Source organism: Ranitomeya variabilis, chromosome 7, assembly GCF_051348905.1.
Source record: "Ranitomeya variabilis isolate aRanVar5 chromosome 7, aRanVar5.hap1, whole genome shotgun sequence".
NCBI classification, from domain to species: Eukaryota; Metazoa; Chordata; class Amphibia; order Anura; family Dendrobatidae; genus Ranitomeya; species Ranitomeya variabilis.
Window position 1 is genome coordinate 32,990,767 of NC_135238.1, and position 27,866 is coordinate 33,018,632.

Genomic DNA, 27,866 nt, shown 5'->3' on the forward strand with positions numbered 1-27,866 from the left:
GAAAGCTGCAAACATATTATTTTCTAGTTAGCCAATAAAGGTGTCACTCCTAGAATACTTCTGTCATCATTGGGCAGAAAAGTATTCATATTAATGGCATTAAAATTTGTAATATCTCTCAGGTGTTCCGATATCCTTGTTTTAAGTTTCCTAGTTGTGCACCCAACATATCCAACCTTACATTCCCTACACCCAATTTTATACACTACATTCTCAGAGTGACAGTTGATAAATTCTTTTATGTTAAATTCCTTTGTATTATTATAATTGGTAAAAGTTTTGCCAGTCAAGCTGTGAGCGCAAGTGGTGCAAGATGTAGTGCCGCACTTATAAAACCCCTTGCTAATCCAGCCAAGTTTGGGATCTAGGTCTGGATAGAAACAATCCTGGCGAAATTATATTACCAATTGTGGGGGCTCTACGTGAAACAATATTAATTCCCTTGCTTAAAATTTTGGCAGTTTCCTCATCTTCCAATAATACAGGCAGGCGCTCATGAATAATAGACTTAATGTCTGAAAATTGGGGGCTAAATTGAAGGCACACAAATGGTTTTTCTTTTCTTTTGTCTATATTAGTTTTGTTCTTATTTTTCTGTATTAACAAATCAGCCCCTCTCCTTTTTATCCACTGTTTTGCGAGCCCTATCAAGGCACCACTTGGGGGTATTTACGTTTTATTAATTTATTTTCAAGGGCATCAAATTCTTTGATCCTATCCTCTTCCTTGAAACAGTTTCTTTTAAGTCTTGTAAATTCCCCAATTGGTATAGATTTTATTGTATGCATGGGATGGCTACTTTTAGCGTGCAGCACCGTATTGCCGCTGATTGGTTTGATAAATGTTCTACTATTAATTATTTCCCCACCTATCCCACTCAATTCCAAATCCAAAAATGATATCTGATTTTTGTCGCATCTATGAGTAAATCTAATACCAAGCTCGTTAGTGTTGATATATTCAATAAACCTAGGTATGGCAGATGCATTGCCGCCCCAAATAATGAGTAAGTCATCGATGTATCTGCCATACCACACGAGATCTGCCAAATGGGGATTGTCCACCGAATAGATGTATTCTTTCACTAGTCTAGTCTAGTCACTAGTCTTCTACTGATAATTATCACCATTATCAGGATTATAATCTTCTACTGATAAATTCATGATTTTATCAAAACTGCAGCAAGCAGCCCAGTAAGTGATACATCGCCAAATCAGGGTCTCTGTCTCTATATACGCATCTAGGAGATTAGGTGGCAAATACTTGGTTTTAACTTTCAGAAAGATATTTTCAGCCATTCTGATACGAAATTTCACAGTAAGTACATCAACAAAATCAGGTCTAAACTATTTATTTGCTAATATATTCAGTTTTTATTGTGAAATCAGGTGACAGATCTGCATTAATAATATTGGGTATATATACTATTTGGCAGGAGACTCACATTTCATCGTGGTGGAGTACCACACCCCAACAGTACACGTAGAGGGGTAAGGTAACAATTGGGCCACTACGGTATTACTCCACTGGGGATGGGCATCTTCGCCTCTAGTAATAGAAAGGCTAGGCTTGTCACTGGGGTACAACCGGTATCTCACAAAAACTGGCAGAATTACAACTGCAGCTCAGAGCCATGTGTCACTTTTACTATTTCGGATTAATGCCGCCATCTCTTTTTAAAGAGAAAATAAATGGCGTTAAATAAGTCCCAATCACCATTTACTGATTTAATGTCCTGCAAGCAACAAGATGCTTTAGCTGATGTCTGCAGGAAAACTGCATATTCAATGTGACGGGTATTAATTATAATATCACTTAGACGTAATACTGAAAGCAGCAATAAAAGGATCTATAGGTCTGGGGTGTACATAAATTATTGTGCAGAACGTATCTGTTAGTATGAAGGGCATATTTTGGGTAGATGGTATTTGGGAGAGATAAAAAAAAATCGATTTAAAAAGAATGATGTTCATTTAGGATTTTCCAAACTTTGTGGATTCAGGGCTGCAAGAGGTTAAAAAAGTCAAACTCATTTCTTTTCGGCCCTCAACTGTGACAGCTGCCCAGCCACTTTACACTCTATAAAAGTGTCCTGGTGTTTTCAGCACCTTCTCGCTGACTAGGCTTCCAACCATCATGACAATATAATGCTCGTTCTCCTGACATCATGACATCTTCAGCCCAAATCAATGCAGAAGTGACATAAATGCCAAGACGCAGCCAGAGAAGACAAGAGAAGACCAGAAAGTGGCTGGACAGGTGATGGCTGGCTGGTATACAGGGATACAAGAACAGGGGACCTGACAACTAGCAAGTATGCAGACAAACTGAAGCAAAACACACCACTCAGGCAACTCCCAACAGGTGGAGGTGCCTTAAATAATAAGTGTCTCTCAGCTACTGGCTTGGAAGACTTTAAGACACTATGCGCTGTGTCTTTAAGAGACCGGGAGTGCATGCGAATGCCATAAACATGGTGCCCGGGGATCTGCCTGACATGTGCAGACCCCAGGAGACTACAGGAGACAGGAGGAGGGATGGTGCGGTGAGTGAGTCAGCGTCCCTGCTGGAGGAGAGTGGGATGGGGTTCGGGCAGAAATGCTGGCGCTACATATATATTGTAAATATGCTACTTACTTGGGAGCGATCTGAGGTATCACAGGAACCTTTCTAACTATACGTCAAGCTAGTTTATTGCAGTTCTCATAAATCACATCACAGGAAACTCAAATACAGCCCTTGTCTAGCACAAAGTACAACATAGTAACAAAGTAAGAAGTCCATGCAATAGTGCTGGCTAGTCTGCCTGGCTTAGGGTCCAGCTTCTTAGTCCTTTAGTAAAGGCACTCAATCCAGGAGATCCGCACACCTCCATACACGTGTGTGAGACAAACAGGCCTCATTTTTCAAAGAGAACCACACCGAGGGGTGGAGACATGGTGAGCAGACTTCTCTCCCAACATTTCAGCTGAAATTCAATTTAGACCCCATAGATCATAGTCTTAGTTACCCCTTAGATTCCAGTCTTAAGCCTCTCACCTAGCCAAAGATCTCATACTTTGCACTGATGAGGGGCATCGCCCTGAAACACTGAGTCTGCAAATTGATATTCTGGTTTAGCTTTTATCCCAAGTCATGTGGCAAGTCTCATTAAAGGGTCGACATTGGCTGGGTGAGAGGCTTAAGACTGGAATCTAAGGGGTAACTAAGACTGTGATCTATGGGATCTAAATTGACGTTTAGGATGGCTACTTCCAGTAGGTGGCACTAGAGTTATAATCCTCTTCCTCCCTGAAGAGGCAGTTTTCATATTTAATTACACAGATGAGCATGCATGGCCTCTAAGTCTCCTCATGCTAACATGTAAGGCCTGGCTTGTCCCTCTCCACAAGGAGAAACGTGACCCCTTAGATCTAACGTTTTCTCCTTTTGCACTGTACCTAACTCTAAGGGCTGGTAAATATGACCTTGCTTGGTTTTTACGGATAGCGCTCGGTCCGAGGAAAACATCAGAGACACGCCAGATTTTGATCTGAGTGTTGGATTAAAATCGGCAATGCAAGTCTATAGGTCTGTGAGAAATATCAGGCCGCAGTTAGATGACATCCCAGTGCAGTCTGATTTTCACAGAGTGACATAATGGAGAAGGTAGAGAAACTCTGATCCAACTCTGATCAGAATAATTGGACCGTTTTTCTCGGATGGAGAGAAAACAGTTGTGTGACTACTCAAAAAGTAAATGGTGGTCCTCTAATGGGGGCTGGGCCACAGATGGCCCATAGAGTTACCATCATTTATACCAAGAAAGCAGCATAAAATATAGCAGAAATCTACTTTCCCAGCTAATTAGGAAAGGGTTCTTTACAGTTAGAGCAGTCAGACTGCAGAATGCCCGACCACAAAAAAAAAATAATGGCAGACACTATATCAGAATTTATAAAAGGGATGAAGGCTTTTCTCCCAAAAAATGGCATTGGGGGTTATAAATAATATAGTGATAGAGAATGTATACCGGTGAAGAAAAGTTGGACTTGATGGACCAAAGTCTTTTTTCAAGCTTTAGAACAATGTAAAAAATTCAAATTATTGCATGAGTGGCCTGAAGATGATCCAAATTTTTTAAAGGGGATCTGTAACCAGGTTTTTTCTATCTCATTTGAAAGCGGCATATTGTAGGAAAAGAGACCCTGATTCCAGTGATGTATCACTTAGTAGACTAGGTGCAGCACCTGTGATACAATCAGAGTTTTTAGATGTAGCATGTAGCAGAGCTCAGTAAGCTAACTCCACCCACACTACAGCTTTCTATGTACAATGTATATCGACAGTGAGCTGCTAATCTGTGCTGGGGGCGTGGTCAGACCAGGAAGCACTGTATTGCTGTAGTGATGATCTCCTGCTGATAAAACACTCATTTGTATGAAAACGACAGCACACAGCCTAATAAGTGACACATCGCTGAGATCATGAGCTTTTCTAATGAATGTATTAAATATTATTATTTTTCTTTTGCCCACCTCTGTAAAGATATATGAAGAACGTAGTAAGTGCAGAATTTTGGACCTCTGATAATATTTACCCCTTTTAGGAAAGCATTTTAGCGTGCTTCACCAAAGGATATGTCAATTTCTAATAATGCAAATGAGAAATAACATATGTATGCCGCCGTATCAATGGCAGGATCTCTGGATGTTTCTACCTGGGAGCATCTGACAGAATTATTCACTTTCCGCCTGAAAACGTAAATCTCCGCTGCTCCCAAAAAAATTACAAAAACTCTGAGTCATCCTGTCAGTTCCTATTTGTGTCGGATTCTGCTCTTGTCCTTTTTTCCTGTTTATTACATGAAGACTTGTGCCTGTCCTGGTACGTGTTGTTCGCCACTGACCGAGACAGCTGCGAAACTGCAGGGTAGGACAACGTTACGCCGCTCAGAGCCCAAGAAGATGGCGGGGGAAACGTCAGGAACTATTTCCCCTGAGAACCATTTGTCAGAAGAAATTTCCAGGTACATAATGTGAAACATGAATGGTTTCAGGGAAAACTGGCTGTCGGCTGATACCACAACGTTACTTTGGATTCTTTTTAAAAAAAAAAAAAAAAATTTTGTATTGCAGCCAAGAAATGCATTCCCTACCAGACAACAAAGCAAAAAAAAAAAAAAGCCAAAATAATCGTCATAAAAACTGATCCGACACTAATTGGCCAAACAGTAGAAACAATAACCAGGTCCTGGTGAGTGGGGGATGGGCAATGATTAGACGGGGGCTTTTTCTTTGCTGGCTGTGTCCTGTTATGATATGTTTGTATGAAAATGTTGTTTTTCACTTACATGGAATTGATTTCTCAATCATTTGAAAGGAAAAGAGAAATATGAACGCTGATAAATCAATAGCGCTCAAACCTCCCGTCATGCCGAGCGATTAATCACAGGGGTACACCTTATCTAGTCCAATTAGTCCAACATGTTCCAGATATGCTCTTTGCATGTGAGCCGCAGCATTTATAATCGCCCGAATCGATTTTACTATGCAGAAAACTGCGTTGTTCCATTTTATTTATTGACATTGGCCATAGTTTATAATAACTGCATGTAATTCTACACAGTGGATTTCTCTAAACGACAATTTACAATATGCAGAATTTGTAAATACAATGTATTACCTATCCTGTACTGATCCTGAGTTACATTCTGTATTATCCTCCAGAGCTGCACTCACTATTCTGCTGGTGCAGTCACTGTGTACATACATTACATTACTGATCCTGAGCTACATCCTGTATTATACTCCAGAGCTGCACTCACTATTCTGCTGGTGCAGTCACTGGGTACATACATTACATTACTGATCCTGAGTTACATCCTGTATTATACCCCAGAGCTGCACTCACTATTAATGTATAATTGTACATGAAAACATTTAGTATAAACAATATTTTATTAATTGAAATCACTTTCTTTTTATGCTTAGTAGAGGAGCGTAAAATTAGCACAATTTTATTTCTTTCGCCGGTAGATACCTAGGCAGTCGGGCACGGCTTCGTCATTGCAGCAGTGCGGAGTTCATCTAATGATTTGTTACCTGCGGTTTCTTAGAATCTCGGGAAACTCTTAGTGAAGATTGTTTTCTAGGGGCAATGGAAACGTAATATCGGTTTTAAAGCCGCAGTCCAGATAGTCTGACAGGTTTCCAATAAATCCATGATAATGCAGTGCATTGGGCCAGCATGAATCAGAGCGTTCTGACTTGCAGAGAAAATGCAGTTTGATGATCCGGCTTCGACCATGGAGAGATGGGACTAGTCCGGCACCGCTCCCGGCGGCTTCTCCCCGCCCTGATCCATTTGACTGACAGGTCTCTCCTTATGTAAATGCATGGGTCCGACCTGTATCAGGATGGGGAGAAGCCATCACAGGTGTACCGGACTAGGTAAAAACAATCTGTATTCCCCTCCCGCAGCAACACCGTACAAATGATGCCACCGCCGCTGGGTGACCTTGTGTCATCATTGTTTCACGTGCCGACTGCAGTCATTGATTTACTGCAAGTACGCTGCAGCAGTTACTTTTATGTCTGAGAGGCTGTCCACGGAATATTGATGAGCTGCAGCCAATCAGTGTCCACTGATTGGCTGCAGCAGTCAAATGACACAACAATGTCATGTCACTATCCAGGAACAGCAGCGTAGTAGACAATCCTTGTAATAATAACATTCCAGTTTCCTGCAGCCACCACTCCCAACCCAGATGTGTGAGCACTGCAGTCATTTACAGCGCTGGTCTACGTCTGTAAAGGAAACTAAGAAACATCCAGCTCCCACGATCCAAATAAAATAATGAATGACTTTATTGAAAGATCAATAAAAATGTGAACAAGACACAGAGTTTAGATATGCAACGCGTTTCAGATCAATTGTAGGACAGAGAAGGGGTTAATGTTAGAATCACTGGAGGGCTAGGTAAGTGGAGAGATCCCTAGTGGTCTAGAAGAGCGAAGGATGTTAATGTCAGAATCATTGGTGGGCTAGGTAAGTGGGTAGATCACTAGTGGTCTAGGGGAGTGAAGGGTGGTAATGTCAGAATTCTTGATTGCCCAGGGCAGAACGGGTAATTTTAGGATCTTTGGTGTTGGAGGGCATTGAAGGGGTCATTTTAGTAATCCTGGTGGTCTAGAGTGGTGAAATATAAGTAGAGCGCCCCCAGATGCAGGGCCGCCGGGTACTCGGTACCGGGCCTCTCTGTCTCAGTTCTGGGGTTGTCACGGTGGCTAGACCCGGTCCGTGACCCTGCTAAGGGGCGCCCAATGAAAGGTGTAGGTGCGTGGTGCGAGGAAATAACGAGGACACAGGGTTGCAGTCTCTTTACCTCTTTACTGTAGACTTCAGGATCCGCAATCCAGAGTACTGCTAACAGGGCTGGCTGAGACCGGCCGGTCCGAAGGCACATCCAGAGTTCCCTTTGCAGGTGGAAATCAGTAGCCTTCCTACCCGCGCCTGTGTGTTGTAGTACTTCCCTGCTGAGCACCACGGGATAGTCCTCACAACTGTTGTGTATATTTCTGTTCTTCCTCTCTCTCCGTCCCCCAGATGATGTGGATAGGATGCACCCTTATGATGGGGTAGGCCTGGAGCTATTTTATAGGGACCCTAGGGACGCCCCTCTCCCACAGTTTGCCTCCGTTGTCTTCGTTAGGTGTAATGGGGAGACAGCCAACCTATGGTTAACTGCCCGGCCGTAGTTAAAGTAATGCATGGAGTCTCTTACTTTCTCGGCGTTCCGGCCGCCGGCTACGCGCCTCAGAAGGATGTTGCTGATCTTGAGGCACGACTCCTTCTGGTATTATCTCCTTTTTGCTGTATTTCCATTCCTCACTTCTCCACAATAAACCTCGCTTCTTGTCCTGTCTTAGGAGTCTGCCGCTGTAAGGCACAGGCACAACTCCGTAACGATCTGTCCCCTTCTTAGGACTCCGCCAGGATCCCACCCCTGACAGGTCCTCTCTCTAGCTCTTCCCAGCTAGTTTCTCCCTAACTTCCTGTCCAACCCCCAGTTTTATTGGGCCCTCTTCTTTTTAACATATTTATTAATGACCTTGTAGGGGGCATTCAGAGTAGTATTTCAATATTTGCAGATGACACTAAACTCTGCAGGGTAATCAATACAGGGGAGGACAATTTTATATTACAGGATGATTTATGTAAAGTAGAAGCTTGGGCTGACAAATGGCAAATGAGTTTTAATGGGGATAAATGTAAGGTCATGCACTTTGGTAGAAGTAATAAGATGTATAACTATGTGCTTAATTCTAAAACTCTGGGCAAAACCGTCAATGAAAAAGACCTGGGTATATGGGTGGATGACAAACTCATATTCAGTGGCCAGTGTCAGGCAGCTGCTACAAAGGCAAATAAAATAATGGGATGTATTAAAAGAGGCAAAGATGCTCATGAGGAGAACATAATTTTACCTCTATACAAGTCACTAGTGCGACCACACTTAGAATACTGTGCACAGTTCTGGTCTCCGGTGTATAAGAAAGACATAGCTGAACTGGAGCGGGTGCAGAGAAGAGCGACCAAGGTTATTAGAGGACTGGGGGGTCTGCAATACCAAGATAGGTTATTACACTTGGGGCTATTTAGTTTGGAAAAACGAAGGCTAAGGGGTGATCTTATGTTAATGTATAAATATATGAGGGGACAGTACAAAGACCTTTCTGCTGATCTTTTTAATCATAGACCTGAGACAGGGACAAGGGGGCATCCTCTACGTCTGGAGGAAAGAAGGTTTAAGCATAATAACAGACGCGGATTCTTTACTGTAAGAGCAGTGAGACTATGGAACTCTCTGCCGTATGATGTTGTAATGAGTGATTCATTAATTAAATTTAAGAGGGGACTGGATACCTTTCTGGAAAAGTATAATGTTACAGGGTATATATACAGGTCCTTCTCAAAAAATTAGCATATAGTGTTAAATTTCATTATTTACGATAATGTAATGATTACAATTAAACTTTCATATATTATAGATTCATTATCCACCAACTGAAATTTGTCAGGTCTTTTATTGTTTTAATACTGATGATTTTGGCCTACAACTCCTGATAACCCAAAAAACCTGTCTCAATAAATTAGCATATCAAGAAAAGGTTCTCTAAACGACCTATTACCCTAATCTTCTGAATCAACTAATTAACTCTAAACACATGCAAAAGATATCTGAGGCTTTTAAAAACTCCCTGCCTGGTTCATTACTCAAAACCCCCATCATGGGTAAAGGTACCTTCACACGAAACGACATTATAACGATATCGCTAGCAATCCGTGACGTTGCAGCGTCCTCGCTAGCGATATCGTTTCGTTTGACACGCAGCAGCGATCAGGATCCTGCTGTGATGTCGCTGGTCGCTGAATAAAGTCCAGAACTTTATTTGGTCGTCCGATCGCTGTGTATCGTTGTGTTTGAAAGCAAAAGCAACGATACCAGCGATATTTTACACTGGTAACCAGGGTAAACATCGGGTTACTAAGCGCAGGGCCGCGCTTAGTTACCCGATGTTTACCCTGGTTACTAGCGTAAAATGTAAAAAAAACAAACAGCACATACTCACATTGCGTCCCCTGCAGTCTGCTTCCTCCTCTGACTCAGCGCCGCAAAGTGAAAGTGAAAGCAGCACAGCGGTGACGTCACCGCTCTGCTCTCACTGTACGGCGCTCAGTCAGTCAGGAAGTGGACGCAGGGGGACGTGAATGTAAGTATGTGCTGTTTGTTTTTTTTAGATTTTACGCTGGTAACCAGGGTAAACATCGGGTTACTAAGCGCGGCCCTGCGCTTAGTTACCCGATGTTTACCCTGGTTACCAGGGGACCTCGGCATAGTTGATCGCTGGAGAGCGGTCTGTGTGACAGCTCTCCAGCGACCAAACAGCGACGCTGCAGCGATCGACATCGTTGTCGCTATCGCTGCAGCGTCGCTTCGTGTGAAGGTACCTTAAGACTAGAGACCTGACAGATGTCAAGAAGGCCATCATTGACACCCTCAAGCAAGAGGGTAAGACCCAAAAAGAAATTTCTCAACAAATAGGCTGTTCCCAGAGTGCTGTATCAAGGCACCTCAATGGTAAGTCTGTTGGAAGGAAACAATGTGGCAGAAAACGCTGTACAACGAGAAGAGGTGACCGGACCCTGAGGAAGATTGTGGAGAAGGACCGATTCCAGACCTTGGGGAACCTGAGGAAGCAGTGGACTGAGTCTGGTGTGGAAACATCCAGAGCCACCGTGCACAGGCGTGTGCAGGAAATGGGCTACAGGTGCCGCATTCCCCAGGTAAAGCCACTTTTGAACCATAAACAGCGGCAGAAGCGCCTGACCTGGGCTACAGAGAAGCAGCACTGGACTGTTGCTAAGTGGTCCCAAGTACTTTTTTCTGATGAAAGCAAATTTTGCATGTCATTCGGAAATCAAGGTGCCAGAGTCTGAAGGAAGACTGGGGAGAAGGAAATGCCAAAATGCCTGAAGTCCAGTGTCAAGTACCCACAGTCAGTGATGGTGTGGGGTGCCATGTCAGCTGCTGGTGTTGGTCCACTGTGTTTCATCAAGGGCAGGGTCAATGCAGCTAGCTATCAGGAGATTTTGGAGCACTTCATGCTTCCATCGGCTGAAATGCTTTATGGAGATGAAGATTTCATTTTTCAGCACGACCTGGCACCTGCTCACAGTGCCAAAACCACTGGTAAATGGTTTACTGACCATGGTATCACTGTGCTCAATTGGCCTGCCAACTCTCCTGACCTGAACCCCATAGAGAATCTGTGGGATATTGTGAAGAGCAAGTTGAGAGACGCAAGACCCAACACTCTGGATGAGCTTAAGGCCGCTATTGAAGCATCCTGGGCCTCCATAACATCTCAGCAGTGTCACAGGCTGATTGCCTCCATGCCACGCCGCATTGAAGCAGTCATTTCTGCCAAAGGATTCCTGACCAAGTATTGAGTGCATAACTGAACATTATTATTTGATGGTTTTTTGTTTGTTATTAAAAAACACTTTTATTTGATTGGACGGGTGAAATATGCTAATTTATTGAGACAGGTTTTTTGGGTTATCAGGAGTTGTATGCCAAAATCATCAGTATTAAAACAATAAAAGACCTGACAAATTTCAGTTGGTGGATAATGAATCTATAATATATGAAAGTTTAATTGTAATCATTACATTATGGTAAATAATGAAATTTAACACTATATGCTAATTTTTTGAGAAGGACCTGTATTAGATTCCTTGATAAGGCGTTGATCCAGGGAACTAGTCTGATTGCCGTATGTGGAGTCGGGAAGGAATTTTTTTCCCCATGGTGGAGTTACTCTTTGCCACATGGTTTTTTTTGCCTTCCTCTGGATCAACATGTTAGGGCATGTTAGGTTAGGCTATGGGTTGAACTAGATGGACTTACAGTCTTCCTTCAACCTTTATAACTAAGTAACTGTGTAACTATGTTTTATCAGAGTGTGAGGAGTGGCCTACTAGATAGAACCACTCCCCCTGGTGGCCAGAGTGTGAAGTGTACTGTGTGACTGTGATACCTGGTCAGGTGAACTCCTTTAGTGCCATCAGACGTAACATCACTCCCCTTAGTGGCAGAGCGACATTACTGCAACGACCAGGACTCTGGGGCGCTGCATAAGGTTCCCTGGAGTGCTCAGTCAATAAAATAATAAAAAGAAAAAAAATTAAATGGAGAGTGATTTTTATTTTTAATTCCCACTTCGACACCGTCTTTTTCTCCAATCACTGGTCATAGCTGTGACCCCCCCTACAACCAGTGATTGGCTGCAGTGTTCACATGTTTGTTTCAGATCATCACTGGAAGCAGAAAACAAGAAACCGTCAGGGAACAAGAGTAAAGTGAGTAATATCGTCTTCAACTCATTTTCATTTTTTCCCCCTATATGGCAGATCTTCATGGCATCCTATCGCGTTTCTCAGTGCACTGTCGGCCCTGCTAGTTCACTTCTTCCTCCTAAGAATGAAATAGTCATTTTCACCATACGGGTGTATTGTAAGGCACGAGGCGTGCTGGGAAGTACAAGAGGGGTTGCAGTGAATAGAGTCCTATCAGACTCCCAGGACAATGCCTTGCTGCGGGCAACAAATAAAAGAACATGCGACGCGTTCCGCTTGTATCTTCCTGCTACGGCTCAGAATAGTTGTAAAACATCGGTTTTGATTGACAAAAAGCCTCCTTTCAGCGGCTTAGAATGATGAACTGCAAAAAATAATGTCACTGCTCCTTCCAGGAGAGGAGGTGAGGTGAGCTGTAAACACCGAGGAAGACAAAGAACAGCTCCCAGTCACCCATTGCTAGTGCTCTCGGGCAGACCAATAAAGTTTTTTTTCATTCTTTGAATGCCGGAGAACAAAAAGCTCGTGGCCCCATACTTTACCAGGGACTGATAACATTTACCAAGCTCACAATGTGCTATTTTACTGCCCTTTGATATTCTTCCTTGACTCGCAGTACAAAGAAACCTGTATGAGTCATGTAAACAGTAGACAAGCCTTGACTTAATATCCTACACACAGTAGATGATGGCACTAGAAATGATCTTTTAGGAAGGACGTTGCTCCGAAGACCATTGCTGGACTACAAGGGGTTCATCTATCTATCTATCTATCTATCTATCTATCTATCTATCTATCTATCTATCTATCTATCTATCTATCGATCTTTGTGGTTCCCTTGTCCTATAGCTGCCTCCCTTTGCAGTAGTCCATGCTGGGTTTCTCAACCTAGTGAACTCCTCTGGCATCGTAACCTTAGACCTTGAAGGGCCAGCTCCGGTAGAGGTCAACAGCTTATGTATTGCCTCAGCTTCTTCTGATTCCATGCTACAACCAGAGTTATTTCCAAGCTCAGGCCAGTTTACTTTCATCATCCACATCAACCTCTCGGCAAGTTACCAACTTCTCACAAGTGTACTTGATCTTGTTTACACCTAGACTCTGCAATCAAGGTATCACATCTCTTCAAGCGAATTTCCAGTTTGCCTATGCTTCACTGATTTTCTGCAGTTGACCAGTTTGTATACATCGCTTCTACTAACATTTATCCTCCTGGAAGAAACCACACTGGGAAAAAATTAGATTTTTTTCAATCCAAACTTAAATAGCTGCACCCGTTGCACTGCGCTTCACGCCAAATTAGACAATGTACGGTGACTTTATCTAAATTAAGATGTCTCCAAGTTCTGTTTCAGGGTGCTCTGGGCATGGTAGCCTTGCAGCTCTAAATAGGACTTTGATGCTTACGCTTTACGCTAGGCACTCCATCTAGCGGATACTAGGGGTAGCTATGGCCATCACCCTTTAACCTTTAAACAGTAATTTGGACAGGGGCCCCTGGGTTGGGTCTACAGAGTGGCTGCTGTCCGGTGAAGCAGTCCGGCAGAGGATGCTCTGAGGATGCTCTGATAGCCAAAGAAAATACCAGGAGGTCAGGGACCGGAAAAGAATCATCAGGCAGCAGAATAGTAACACATGGGTTAGAAATAAGAATCAAACTAGTAGCAGAGAAACAGGAGTGAACCAGGTAAGGAGAACTTATAACTGGCAACTAGATGCAGGAAACCGTCGCCCAGCATTGCCGCTAATGATAAAAACAAAAAATCATTTCACCCAACAAACGAGTGTTTTGGTCATCCATCGAAAATTGGGCAGCCTGTTTGGACTGCACAATTATTCTGACCGAGCCACTCTAGAAAATGGCATAGGTAACAGTAAAAATCTACACTTACTGGAGGCTGCAAAGCTGTATTTGTCTTGGTTATGTAAGTTACTGGCTATGGGCCGAATATTGACCCTGTGCCTATTTGTAAGATTTCCAATGAAATGATCGATCTAAGAACAGATACAATTTAATTGGGTGCTGAATCTCATCAGTATGACACCAGACTTCTGACATTATGGATTATCAAAAAAATGCAAATGATTCAACCTATAAGATCAATTAATGTCAATGACATGATACTGCATATGGTGCTCCAATGAGAGGAGAAAAAAAAGTGGTATCGGCGGCAAATGGTATAACGTGAAGCTCGTGGGCCCTAATGCAAAATCTCCAACAAGAGCCCCCAACTGTCGCAGGTCTATAATATCAATAGTCTTTTCATATGGGCCAAAATAGACCTTTTGGGCCCCTAGGCTCCAGGGTCCGGGTGCAATTACATCTCCTGCACCTGGTATAGTTATGACCCTGCCAGTGGCATAAATACCGGATAGAATATCTGCAGCGAAGATAAAAAATAGGTTGCTTGACACCACTAACCTACAACGGGGGCGGGCATGAATACCCACGATAGGGGGTCCGAGTGCCTCAATCCTATTTTTATCCATAAAGTTAATATTCGACTTTTTAACGGGAATCAGTCACCAGGATTTTGCCAACTAATCTGATAGCAGCATAACATAGAGACAGAGACCCTGATTCCAGTGATGTATCACTTACTGGGCTGCTTTGCTGTAGTTTTGACAAAATCACAGTTTTATCAGCAGGGGATTATCACTAGAGCAATAGGTACCATGTAGTCCTATATATTCATGAGCTCTATATAACCCCTCTCCCACCACCGGTTGGAAGCTTTCTGCCTATGCATAGTGTATACAGAATGGAGCCAATAAGGGGTGTGGGCGGGGTGATATAGGGCTCAGCATTCAGAGAACTGGTAAACCTGCAGAAAAGAAAAGTGTGATATTATCAAAACTACAGCTAGCAGCCCAGTAAGTGATGCAGCGCTGGAATCAGGGTCTCTGCCCCTATATCATGTTGCTCTTAGACGGGGTAGCAAAAACCTAGTGATAGATTCCCTTTAATTGTTGCTGCACAGGTTCTTCCCACCCATAATTCAAGGATTAGGATTTCTTCTGCTTATTTTGCAGGAATGAACATAAATCAGCACACGATATGAGTCCAGCCTATAACGAGCAATATGTATAATCACAAGAACATGAAAAATATACTGATTAAACTCAGCAGAAATTGACCAGGAAAACAGCTGACCATCCAGATTTCGGGTGATTGATGAATATCTTTAAGTATAATGTTCCTGCTGGTGATTTACCAGCGCTCGTAACAGTAATTTAAGTGTATTACTATTAGGCACTTTCAACTGTCTCAGCATCAAGTGTGGAGAAGCCACCGAGCCTCATGTCTCCTGCGAAGATTTATTATATTTTAAGATCATTTTTTAGATTGCAAGTCCTCAGTTTGATTGACACAATGGGATTTATGTCTGTCACCTTAATGGCAACCTATACTGCCCTGTAGAGTGGACCGCTGCATTATAAAAGTGAATCTCCAAATGTTATCGTTATGTCATTTTTGGGTCCTATATTCTGTACAGATAAAATTTGTAATATATCGTTATTTTTTTTGGAGCTTTGTTTTTCTGATACAGAGCTCCAAACCTCCAGCCAACGCATAAATGGAAAACATGCTGACTGCCTGTATCTGCCACTAGAGGGGGCATGTGAGCTTGCGGCATCCTGCTATGGTATACAGTAAGCTTCTTAGCTCCTTCTAGTGGTGACTGCAGGTAACTACTATATGTGTGACCATGTGGAGTCAAGTTTAAAGGGGTTGTTCACCTATGGGGACATTTTTTTTCACTCAAATGAATGTATTTGAGACTAGAAATAAATATACATATATTACAGGCTCTTTATTTCTCTATAGCTTGAACTTCAATGTGGTCTGTGGTCATAAATCAACTGAGAATAGCTCAGAAAAAGACAGGTAGAAGAGTTACCAACTCCCCATCAGACTGTCAATAGCACTGATGGGTTCTCAGTTAACTCATTCTGCAGCCAGCAACACAGAGACTATAGAAGGCTGATAAAATCCCAGTGACCTCTTTAATGAGAGGCAGATGCAGTTTCCTTCCAATAGCTTTCTAATCTGTGTTATTACAGCCAATGTCTACAGTCCATAGAAGAACTACAGACTGGTAGGAAACATGCAAGGTTCCGCGGGGGCGGAGCTAAAGACGTGCAGTCACCTGGGGGTCCTAGTGCCTGTCCGCAGGTACCTCTACTATATAATTAGTATTATAAGGGGTGTATAGTAAACACAGACCTATTACCTATTTCTGAATCCTTAGGTTACTCTTCTGCAAGCCCTGGGTAGTTTTTGGAAGGCATCTGGGGCTTAAAGGGGTTGTCCAATAAATGACATATATGACCTACTCACAGCAAAGATGATAATGCATTATTACTTGGGGTTTGACTGTTGAGACCCCCACTAATCCTGAGAATGACTGACTCAAAGTCCCCGCGTATGAGGAATAAAGTGGTAGTGAGCATGTGCAATCACCTCTCCTATGGGCAGTGACTGGAGCACTGGTCGCACATGCTCATTACTGCTCTATTCTCACACAGGGGAATTTTGAGACTCCTGTTTTTATGATTAGCGGGAGTTTCAACAGTTGGACCCCTAATAAAGATATTTATCATTCTCTCCTTTGGATAGCTGATATATAGCAAAAATATTCAAATTACCTATTCCTGTCCGTCGTGGCAGCCAGACCTGGGTCATGGTTCTTCCTGCACCAACGATCCTCTACCTGCCATTCTGGACGTCTCTGATACTTAGTCGTCCCCGCGGAGTCATGATGTCACATGAGCTCTGGTCAGTTGACCTCAAGCAACATCATGACATGCGTTGTGTTGTATCTTCATGTCACTGAGGGGCCCAAGTGAGCTGCAGAGGCATCGAGCTTACCGAGCAGGGCAAAAAGCTGGGTGTTTGAATATTTTTGTTCTTCTCTGTGTCACTTATCCATAGGAAAGGTGATAAATGTAAGATCCTTGGGGGTTGGGTCATTGAGACCCCTACCAATAGTGAAAATTGGAGTCTCAAAGTCTCCTGTGTGAACAATGTGGTAGTCGTCTAATGGGTAATCTTTTCCTTATGGAGAGTGACATGCCTGACATGCCAGGGTAAGGAGGCTTATAAGACCGTGCAATGCTTCACTTGGAAACTAAAAATACAAATTGTCTCTCGCATGTCAAGCAGGTCATTCTTCGTAAGAGGAAAGGTTACTTCGTAAGAGGAAAGCCTCTCATACAGCCAAATCAGATCTCATACTTTGCTCTGATGAGGGGCAAATACCCCAAAACACGTGTCTGCAATTTGAGATTCTGGCTTTTATCCTAAGTTCTATGGCAAGGGTCGATATTGACTTTTAGGATTGCTATGTCTTATAGTTGGCACTAAGGTTAAAGTCCTTTTCCTCTCTGAAGAGACATAGAACGGTAGTGAGCATGTGCAACCACTGCTTTATTCATTTAGTTTATAGGGTATCCCCTTTAAGGCAATGCATCCGAAAATGGCATTCCACAAAGTAGTCGGGTAGGATTAACTTTCTCATACGTCCCCGTTATAACTATTTTTTTACTAATTCTATAAATCGAAGACCTAAAATTCATATCTCTTCTGGACAAGAGCAACGCTATTAATATTGGCCCAGCCACCTGGCCGTCTGTTCTTGTCTGAGATGTCGCCACTGCTAAATTACTTCCATTAGATGTATTTTCGGGAGAAATCTCTGCAAACATGGTTAAGCCATTTAAAAACAAACTCAGATTGAAAGCCCGTCTTTGGGGCAGATATTTCTTTCTACTTGTGTATGGAATAGTCTGGGTGTAGTTGAGCTGATAAGACCTGATTGATGCTGCTGACCTTTCATCGTCTTAACACTGGCAGAAAAAAAAGTTGGAAATGGCTGGAAATCACAATGTAATGTCTCTATTCATCCTCCTAATGATAAACAACTATCAACGGCAGCAGCCGGGAGAACTGTAGTAAGCGAATAGAGGCAAGGCAGACTGCGTCCGTCCGAATAAATCCAAATTTTGTATGGTTACGATGGTGGAATCTTTGGTGAAAAAATAATAATGGCCAATGTTATTACTCATCATGACCGATAGACCCTCAGACCCTAGTAGGGTTTCCCATTAAATGCATCCAAAGGATAGGTGATAAACACTAGAGGTCTGAGCGCTAGGGCCCCTTGACATCTCAATGTTCTCCGTGAAAATTAAATTCCATGGGATTGTCGGAACTAACCAATGTGATTGGAGAAGTGACCATGCAAGGTCAGTGACAAAACTGAGAACTTTAGGACTCCTGTTGCTGGGATCACTGGTAGTCAGACCCCTAACGATACTACTACTTTTGGAGAAAGCACTACAAGCCACTATTCATCATTTATTCCATGGATAAGTCCTAAATATAGTTAGGGAGAAAACCCACCTTTTACAATATCAAAGCGCTTTAGTCTTGGTCAACGTTGTGTCCATGGGTAAAGACTTCAGTGTAGCTAAGACGGATCCAAGCCACGAGTGGTCTACAGAAAGGTCTCATTGACCAAATGCCCAAAAATCTCAACCACACCGGACCTCCAATAATTTCAAAGTTTTGATTTGTGGCAGAGAAGATGATTGAATACATGGCGGAGAAGTGCTGGTGATATTATTATACTCCGAGAGAGGGAGAAATGAGGAAGAAGAGGACATTGATAGTGAAGAAATGGAGGAGTATCAGTCACCATACTATGTGGGAGTTTTTTTCCCATTTATTTGAAATGTTATGATTATTTTTATGATTGTATTGGAGACAGCACTACAAGCCACTCATTGATCTCTTGAAATTGGCAGATTAGCACCGATTTCTCCTTTCAAGGGCCATCCCCTTGTGCTCTCAACAGCCAGCGCACGGAGATCCGGCACATGCGCACAGTGTCATGTGCAGTGTTTTTGAATAGAGGTTGCTCATGGATGTCTCTTGTCACATTCCCCATTGTCAGCAACCAGATTACTGTGCAATCTTTGGAAAAGACTCTCCAAAACAAAAGGGCGGTGCATTACAAAGGAAACGATCGGCTACCGGCAGTACCCAAAGCATGAGAAGTGTGAGACAATACTGAATACTTACACTTTGGCTACTAGAATCCAATTTCGTAAGTTTCGGTTGCTCAGGTTGCAGTGTTTCTCAATTTTTAGACCTAGAAAAAAAGGAAAGTTTTGTTATTTAAGGCTGTTAGACAGAAGTGTGCATAATGGAACATTTATTAATTCTGGCAATCAGTCGTAGACATGGCACAGTGGCAACTACAATATAATAAAAAATGGTCAACCATTTGTGTTGGGTCATAAAGGCAATTCCAATTCATAATAGGGTAGAGGGATCTTATACTGGAGCTTCCCTCACTTGGGACCCCCTTTATAAGCCAGAACATTGACCCACTCTACAAGTGACTCCCATTCTGTAGGACATGAGCAATTCATCTTCCAGAAAAATCAGCTGCTAACTGAGAGCATTCCAAGCAAGACGAGAAGCCCCTGAGGAAGCTTTTTGAATATTTGTCGAATTTACTATAAGTATATTTAAGGATGATAATTGGGGTGGATCCAATTAGAAGAAGATAGCAACTCCAATTTTTGACCTGGATCATGCAATCTTACAGACCATGTATGCATATACATTATAGTTGAGTCGGTTTTGGCAAGTCGGTCCACTATGAAATGGGTAACCTCCGATGACTGATGTCAGTGTGGAAGGAAGGATTGGGTATGTTGAATAAAAAATGCCCAATCCTTTAGTTCTCTGAGGAGATAAGCTGCTGTCATGGTTTTGACAGGATTAATGCCCTGTCCTCCCAGGGTTAATTGTTGTGGCCTCCATTTGGATCTGGGAGGGATATTTATACCCATGCTGGACTAGGATTCTCTGTCAGTTATACATTTGTTTTGTCTGTGTGCCTGACCCCCTGGTGTGCGTGTGCATACTGTGGTGTTTGTTTGCTCTCGTGCTTGATCTGGTCTGTTTGATCCTCTCGGTTTCGGTGCTTTGTGTTTCTATTCATTCGCTTACTTGGCTTTCTGACCTCCGGCTTCCACCTGACTATCCTTCTGTCTCACCCTTCAGTACCTCGCTTGTCCGCTGGTTATTGACCTTGGCACGTTTGACTACTCTCTGGCGCCGTTCGCCTCCTTTGCAACCCGGTGCCTGGCTCCATTCCTGGACACTCCCCCTCTGTCACATGGTTCAGGTCCTGCTTGCACCCAGTGAGTTCTCCGCCATTCTGCTCTGTGCTCCCTTACTGCGGCGAGTAGCCTCCCGGCAGTAGTCACACCCGGGAGTCTTGACAGCTGCTGCCAGCATCTTACTACCCTGTGCCTATTGAAAACATATGCTTAAGTGACCGAACTAGAGCCAAGTCAGAAAGAATCGCTGTCGGTCTCAATAAAGGTGTATGGGCGTCTTTAGTCTAAGAAACAGAAATAACGGTATTCATATCTTATACCATGTAGGCAGACAAAAAATGACCAATTCTGATTTCGAAGTTAAATTTCTCGCGACCATAAGTTCTTGTGAATAAAATTGGTCCAATACCACAATGGTTTGAGCCTAGACAATAAAACCTCACACAATGTACCACGCTGATCTGTCAGTAGCCTGTACCATGGAATCACCAAATGGTCTTTCTATTCAACCATCCTAATGCTCACGAAAAGTAATCTCACCCATCTTGTAAAATTACATTAGTATCTTTTCTAGCAGCCCGAATTGCTTCATTCTGTCTTATTAACTAGGTCTTGTATTTATGTTAATGAAATAAAGGAATATGAAGTTTCCAGACGTTTAAACTTCTTATGAGCCTGATTTACATAATGGAAGTGTTAAAACCTTTGAAATAAAATATCTCGCAATATCAGTTCCTTTTTTTCCATTCCTTCTTCCCTATTCTTAGCCTGATCTAATGGGTGGCTTTGAAGAGCAATTCTTGAAAATAATTTAGTGGGATCAAGGGGATGTACAGCATAAACACAGTCTTTGAGACTTGTGTAGAGGCCACGAAGAAGGAAGACCTCAGTTATGGTTGTCTCCATGGTTGTCCTGTAGGTCTCTGTGTAGGACATTAAGGAGAAGGAAGACCTCAGTTATGGTTGTCTCCATGGTTGTCCTGTAAGTCTCTCTGTAAGACATTAAGGAGAAGGAAGACCTCAGTTATGGTTGTCTCCATGGTTGTCCTGTAGGTCTCTCTGTAAGACATTAAGGAGAAGGAAGACCTCAGTTATGGTTGTCTCCATGGTTGTCCTTTAGGTCTCTGTGTAGGACATTAAGGAGAAGGAAGACCTCAGTTATGCTTGTCTCCATTGTTGTCCTGTAGGTCTCTGTGTAGGACTTCAAGGAGAAGGAAGACCGCAGTTATGGATGTCTCCATGGTTGTCCTGTGTAGGACTTCAAAATAGAAGACTGGGCTCAAATTTTTTTTAAAATGGCAGGTACGGATGTGTCAGACTTTACCTTTCTGCAAAAACTGTGGCCTGTATACACACATGAAGCATTAACAACTCCCAACAGAGTATCGCCAAATCATGTTATTTTTCTAAAGCTGTAATCTTTTCTCTCATTTTTGGTTATGTCTTCTTGACGAGAAGGAAGTAAGGTTCCATGTCAACATCAACACAATGGCAGCCAAGAGTCACTAAATGTATAACTTTTGTAGGTTTCCTAACACTTTTGTGAGGCTTATATCAAAACATTTTCCTCAGTAGCCCTATTATCTCCCCAAAGCTTTGCCTATTGACATTGTTATGGTGAGACAACATTAACTACTGTTTATACAGCAGGGGGCTGGTTTATTAAGAAGCTCCCTGTTTTCATTAGCTAGATTGCAGCCCGAAAGGTTAAGCACACAATGAGATCTATGAGGAGAAAAACACTTTATCTGAGCATCTCAATACCAGAAATTATTATTATTTACCGTCCCTTTGTGCATGATTGGATATAGATAAAGTATTCTCTAGATGACGGAAAGGGCGCTTTTGACACCATAGAGACAGCTAAATTTTTTTTTTCTTAATCTTTAAATCATGTTCTTTTTTTTTCTACAGAACAGAATTATTTATTTCACAGGAAAAATCCATTGTCATTTCCCCCGAGTACAACGCTGTTTTACAGAAACCCCGCAATTCATAAAGTTGGAATTCTCTGTTTCTTGCATTAGAGAAGTCAATAAAACGAAAATATGCAGACGGATCTCCCTGTGGTTTGTTTTTTTGAATAATTTACTTCCATTTTAAATAAACATATAAAATAAAACACTTGGGGTATCCTCTGCTTACTTACTAAATACCCTATGAATTAGTAACTTTACACCCAGTGGAGGATATTGATGGGTATTGCACTGTTTTCTATATATTGATATATTTGTATGCTGATTTATATATTTTTACTTGTGCATGTATTCCGTTATACATATATGTACTTTAATTCTTTAATTTCATCTACTTGATATTGTCCCCAAACTCAGACCCAGGCAGTGCCACATTATCAGAGAAGAGCTACCCGGATGGTGAGCGGACTGTAATGTATGTCCTACGAGGAACAGTTAAAAGATCTGGGAAGGTTTAGCTTTCATAAAAGAAGGCTAAGAGGAGACTTAATAGCCGTCTACAAATATCTCAAGGGCTGTCACATTGTAGAAGAATCATCATTATTCTCATCTGCACATGGAAGCATGAGAAGCAATGGGATGAAACTGAAAAGGAGAAGATACAGATTAGATATTAGAAAAAACTTTTTTGACAGTGAGGGTGATCAGTGAGTGGAACAGGCGACCACGAGAGGAGGTGAGTTCTCCTTCAATGGAAGTCTTCAAACAGAGGCTGGACAGAGATCTGTCTGAGATGGTTTAGTGAATCCTGCGTTGATCAGGGGGTTGGACACGACAACCCTGGAGGTCCCTTCCAACTCTAACATTCTATGATTCTATGATTCTATCCTTAATATGTGAAAAATAAATATTGATATCTTTTATTTTTGGCACTTTGTGCTGTTGGCTTTACATTGTTCCCCCCTCTGCTGAGTAATGTGTTTTGAATGACATATCCATTAGGAGCTGCTAGAGGAAGAACGTGACAACTGCTGTTATCTTATACTCTATGTATCTCATACTCTATAAATCTCATACTCTCTATCCTATGTTGGATGTGACTAATAAACTCTAAAATATCTTATTCATTACCCGCCCATGAGGAGCTCAAGAAAGAATGTGACAACTGCTGTGAGCTGATCTTTAGGAAATAAAATAAGTAGCTGAACTGAAGACTCACAAACAACTACAATACTTCTGTAAATACTAGAATATGGATGAAATATGATTAAAATTATTTGGAACGTAACCATATAATTTGTTAAACTTTAGACTCACAAATTACTACAAATAAAAAAATAAGGAGAATCCTTGTTCCTGACCAAACTTGAGTGTGATTACAAGGATGTGCTGCTAACAATAACGACTGAATGAAATCTACATGGTCAGACATGAACTTGTGATGGACAGCTTCATAAACTACCAGTCATGGGTTTAATGACTGATGCCATGTTGCATTCATTAATGACATCTATACTCCTGAAAAGGTGCACGGCAGAGCGCAGGTTCACCAATACATTCTATGGCCCTGGGGATCTCGGGCGTATGCCAGATGGAGACTCAGAACACAATGTGGAAGCACCCTTATCTTCTGTGTTATTCTCATACTCTATCCTGTCTTGGATATGCCCAATAAAGTCTAAAATATTTTATTTATGGTGATTTTGTTCTGCAGGGGTTTCACTGTTACTCGTTAAGCAATTTCTTCTATATGACCCGCCCACGAGGAGCTCAAGAAAGAATGTAACAGCTGCTGTGAACTGATCTTCGGAAAATAAAATAAGCTGCTAAATTGTAGACGCATAAACAACTACAATTCTGTATAGACAAGAATATGAATAAAATTTGGGTAAAACAACAGGAGAATTTGTATACCGTTTGGTCATCAGCACATCTTCATGTGTAAAGGAGGATGTGCTGCCACAGATAATGATAGGTAGGGGGATAGGTAAAAATAGCCCAACCAACTTCCTAATAATTGTTTGGGCAATCTCTCAATCCACTAGTAAATTTGTTTCATGAGTGTATTTAATGCAGCAGGCCTCATTGCCCTTTGGGTCCTGGGACATTATTCATTTCTGTGACTTTCGAAAAGAAGCAGAAAATCTTTTTCTTACTCACTTTCTATACTAGCTGCACATGATTTCTCTGTTACAGTTATACCACTGGTCAGTAGTGGTAAAAGTATTGGAAATATAATAAAAAAGCAGAATAAATTGTGTGATATTTCGCAAAATCGAGGTCTGACCGCAGTGAGGAGAAGGACCTGTTGCTTTCATTCTGTAAAGTCAATAACTGAAGTCTATTCATTGACTGCCTTCGCACGGAGGAATCATCATTGTGTAGAATACTATAACATGACATCTAGACGGTCATAGAAAACTGCTAATAATACCTTGTTGGGGTTTTTTAGCCATTTTGCCATAAAATCAACTTTCCTTCCTGAAAAATAGCCTCATAAAGGATATTACTGGCTGTGTGTGGGAGATGGAGCTATCAGTGTATATCCAGCTAAATGGGGCTGATTCTTTAGTCGACCGCAGAAGCCAAGAAAAGATTCAGACAGAAAACAGTACCGCGTACAACGGTGCGGGGAGAATGTTAATTTTGTAAATGGCAGAATAAAGTCTGCCATACAGAGCTGAGCAGAGATATTCACATACAATGCACAATAGCGGCTCGCCGGGTACACCGCACAATCGACATTGAGCATCTTGAGCAATGATAGTATTATCCAGGATGATTACGAGATGAAGGTGTGGATAGGAAGAGACACTACACTAGTTACGCTCTTTATTTCCTCCTGCAAATTTAATGCATACCGCGAAGAGTGAATGTTTGCTTTGGAACTGGCGCCAAAGACGGGAGCTGTGTATTTGTCATGATGGACAAAGCAATTCATCGAATGACTAACTTGCCAAATTTAATTCATCTCCCTTCTGGGAAATGGTCTTCCTCTGTTATAATGATGCCTGCTTTGCCTCTTCTATTGACAGAACTGGTTTCTTTATGATCTTACAGATCAGCTGCCTGAGTGTGAAGAACTTCGCCCTGTAGCCAACAACATGCCCTAAGGAATTAATGACTATGGTATGGTTTTAAGGATGAAGGTAACATACCTGGGTGATGAGATGATGACCTCATCTAGGGCAAAAGATTCAGGCGTCGTAGTCCTGTATCTAAATACCCTGTGCCATGCAAGAATGTCCTATCGGTGCCCCTAGCCCCCAATGTTCATGTTCCATCGCCTCCTTTCTACATCCTTGATAAATGCCAATGGCAACTGAATGGAATATAAATGGGCATTGTCATAGATATTTGATCTATTGGTGTAAGAATTAATAATTCTATTACTTTTACAGATGTCTCCACCCTTATCTTTCCTCAAATTTCCTAAAGAACTAGGGATTATAGGAAGAGTTTAAGTGGCTATTGCCCCATGGACTCCACCACTGTGGGTCCTAGTAGACCTCTAAAAGGCCACTTTGTCCATCAATGCCAGTTTTATCTATTGATCAATCGATCTATCTAATTATCTCTCTAGTATCTATCTTACAAAGAAGGCTTTGGTAGAGGTCAACTGTTTAGCATTATCAGCAGTTTCTTCAAGTTTTCCCAGGATTTTTCGGCTACTTCACTGGGCTCAGCTTCATCCAGGTGTCTGTCTTTTTCTCAGCTTCTTTTGTCAACCAGAGTTATTTCTAAGCCAGTCCAGTTTACTTGGTGTTGTCCACAACAACCACTTGGTAAGTTTCCAACTTCTCACAACTGTTCTTGGTCCTGTTCATACCTAGACTCTGCAATCAAGGTAACACATCTTTTATGCTACTCCTGTGTTTAACCATTGCCCTTAGGCAAGATACCAGACTGCATTCCTGGGATTAACTGCTTCCCTGCCAGAAGATTCCAGTTTCCTAAACATTAAAAACTGAGAGTCATCAGTGGTTGATACTTTTTAATATCTAACTGTAAAGATGGTTTCCAAAACAGTTACTCTACCCTTGTGTATCCGAAAACACTTGTCTTGGCTTATTCTGTGTTACTCGCTCTGCTTGTTTATCTGCCACCCTGCATACCCTGGTGTCCTGGCCATGGCTAATTCAGACTAATCTGCTGCACCATCGCCTACAGTCAGTGTTGCTTATGAGACCTACAACTTAAGGAATTCGCCTTACTAGGTGAACTTTTAACATGTTCCATTCTGCAAATTTCACTAAAGATTCCAATTTATCACTTCAGAAATCCAATATATTATCACACTAAAGAGGGTGCAATTCACATTACAACCACTGGGTGACCATATAAAGACACAAGTATCGTATAAATCTCATTATTATTATTATTTATTATTATTTCGCAATTATTCCATGGAGCTTTACATGTGAGCAGGGTATACATAATAAAAAACAAAGGGATATATACAAAACAAAATGATACTAGGGTCCATAGTAAATAGAAAATTACAAAACTTTATTTGTTAAAAATACCAATAACATTAAGTGAAAAGGGGAAGATGTGTCACAGATCTAACATACCTATTAATACATTGCAAATGTATGGACGCGCAAGGGAATACACAGCATGGAATTGAGGAATTGATCTCTCCCATACAAACATTCATATATCCAATAACAATGGGGATTTTCTGTTATCTCACCTCTCCTGCGCTCTATAAAAGTGCCATAGTTCATATATAGGCATAAAGTCAAAATGACCACACATGTAGTCAAAACAAATAGTTAATTACCCGAAATCAAAGGCCCCTTTGAAGAAGGAAGGTCCGAAACGCGCGTCGGGGCAGACGTGCAGGGATAGCGGTGTGGACTGTGCCCTGTACTGCCTCTGATTGTGGAGTAGAGAAGGAGTAAAGAAGGAGATCCTGTGAGGATCGGATGTTGCGTGCAGGTAAGTACCAGGAAACTAAGTCACACAAGTATGGAGGACACAGGTTGTGGATGGCTTTGTATGTCATGGTTAGGCTTTTGTACTGGAGTCTCTGGGTAATGGGGAGCCAGTGAAGGGATTGACAGAGAGTAGAGGCCGGGGAATAGCAGAGGGACAGGTGGATTAGTCGGGCAGCAGAGTTTAGGATAGATTGGAGGGGTGCGAGAGTGTTAGAGGGGAGGCCACAGAGCAGGAGGTTGCAGTAGTCGAGGTGGGAAATGATGAGGGCATTCACTAGCATTTTGGCAGGTTCTCGATTAAAAAATGGGCAGATCTGGGCAATATTTTTGAGTTGTAGTTGGCAGGAAGTGGAAAGGGCTTGGCTATGTGGCTTGAAGGAGAGATTAGAGTCCAGGGTTGTCCTGAGGCAGCGAGCTTGTAGGACTGGGGAGAGTGAGCAGCTATTTACTTTAATTAATAGGTCTGTTATGGGGTTGAGTGGGATGGGGGAGAAACTATTTCTGACAGACATTGTGGGATTTTGGTTAGTAAGGAGGTGATATCAGGTCCAGACAGGTAGATCTGTGTCATCATCATAGAGGTGATACTAAAAGCTGTGGGACTCTATGAGTCAAGGGTGTAGATCGAGAAGAGCAAAGGTCCTATAACTGAACACCTGGGGGACACCGACAGATTGGGGGCGAGATGAGGACATGGTGTGTAAGTGGGTGATGCTGAATGTCTGGTCTGTTAGGTATGAAAAGATCCAAGATAAGGCAAAGTCTGTGATGCCAAGAGATGAAAGAGTCTGTAGTAAGAGGGAAGGGTCCACTGTGTCAAAAGCAGAGTACAGGTCCAGGAGGGGGAGGACAGAGTAGTGTCGCTTGGATTTGGCGGTCAGTAGGTCATTGGAGTCAGGGCAATCTCATGACAGAGTATCTGAAAATCATGTTTTTTTTTCAATGTTAGTTATCTTGTTAAGCA

General features: G+C 42.1%; 1 protein-coding gene across 2 annotated transcripts in view; it reads right to left on the bottom strand.

Annotated features, from left to right (window-relative positions):
* ELFN1 (extracellular leucine rich repeat and fibronectin type III domain containing 1) overlaps window positions 1–27,866 on the bottom strand; it is a 563,663-nt gene that overhangs the window by 44,567 nt on the left and 491,230 nt on the right. For both annotated transcript variants that reach the window (XM_077274786.1, XM_077274787.1), the window contains exon 5: window positions 18,992–19,061. The gene's annotated coding sequence lies outside the window, so the exon portion shown is untranslated. The remainder of the gene's footprint in view (window positions 1–18,991; window positions 19,062–27,866) is intronic.